Here is a 1,445-nt window from a genome sequence, read left to right as displayed (position 1 = left end):
TCGAAAAATCATCTTTTGAGTAATAAACAATGCAAAATAAGTTTTAACGACTCTTGATTGTCGAATAGGTCACAAATTATTATAATACAAATCATCGCTGCACGTTTACATGTTAAGCCATCTTCTTTCTATCATAAAACTCATAAAAGTTATCTTGAAATACGTGAAAATAAATATATTTTTGATATAATTTAGACTGACACTCTAAGCATTTCAGACGTTTTTAATCAATGTATCTATACAAGATAAATAAAAACAATCCAACATGAGCAGGATCGTCTTGCTTTGTTTAGCAGATGTCTGACTCACCCGCTACAACAAACTGCGTTCAAGTTCAAGACTATCAACAAACGTCAAGCACATCCTATATCATTCACTGCACCATAGAAATATTTTGTTTTCGTTGCCACTGTTTCGTAATCGGCAAACGGGAAACCGTAGCAAAAAAATACAAGCTTCGAAAAACACATTTTTCTTGGCACACTTTCCCGACCAATTATTTCACGAAAACAAATTCGCTCTAATGAGCGAATCTGCCAACCAGCTGGTACCGTTCCAATCATCCGAAACGCCGAATTCGACAATCGTCCTCATCTACGCCGCGTCAGCCCAAGGCAACCGATCGCCATCGCCACTAGGAATGCAGGTCGGCAAAAACGAAAAAAATTTACGCCCGGCGCAAATCATTCTAGCAAATTTGCAAGATGAATATGACGTCCAATAGCTATGAGAAATATTTTATTGACCTTGAACTCGACCATCGTATTTAGCTGCTATTTCGGTATAATCTCGAGCTTTTTTCCCTCGAGTGCACTTTCACTAGTCGAGTCGGCAGAGAATGAAATAATTAAACGGTTCATCAGCCCCATGTCCATGTTCCTCGAATGAAGGCGAAAAAAGTGTCTCGTATAAACTAGAGCAAATAATTTTGCTCTGGCGCTGGCTTTTATCTTTTTGGCACGCACTTACGAGGCTGGCGACCGTCCCTGAGTTGATCTAAAGAAATTGTTTAGGCAATAGATTTGACTCGTGCTAGCGAACAATATATATAACACTTCTAAATTAACTGAATGAGATATGATACTGCATTGGGAAGTGTGTTTATTCACCGCATGGCGTTGAGTGACGATGTTTTTGATGTCGAAAATCTGACTCAATCCGTCGAATGACGAAAATGATGATTATCCTTTATAACAGTTTTATTTGGGATTATTGCGTTGTTTTGTGAATAATTTCTGCTTAGTATAAGAATTCTTCATGCCAGGAAACAATTGATTGTGCCTCGAAATAAGTTTTCCATGCTTTCATTACTGATACGGTTATTTATCAATGTAACTACAAACTACGGTAGGTATCAAGATCAGCAACTCGTCTTATTTTGTACAAGATATAATGAATGCTGCGCCTATCATTAGGCAACATGTAACGTAGTATCATTTCATTCT

This window comes from Sabethes cyaneus, chromosome 2 (genome assembly GCF_943734655.1).
Source record: "Sabethes cyaneus chromosome 2, idSabCyanKW18_F2, whole genome shotgun sequence".
NCBI lineage: Eukaryota > Metazoa > Arthropoda > Insecta > Diptera > Culicidae > Sabethes > Sabethes cyaneus.
Note: the sequence above shows the minus strand (reverse complement) of the source record.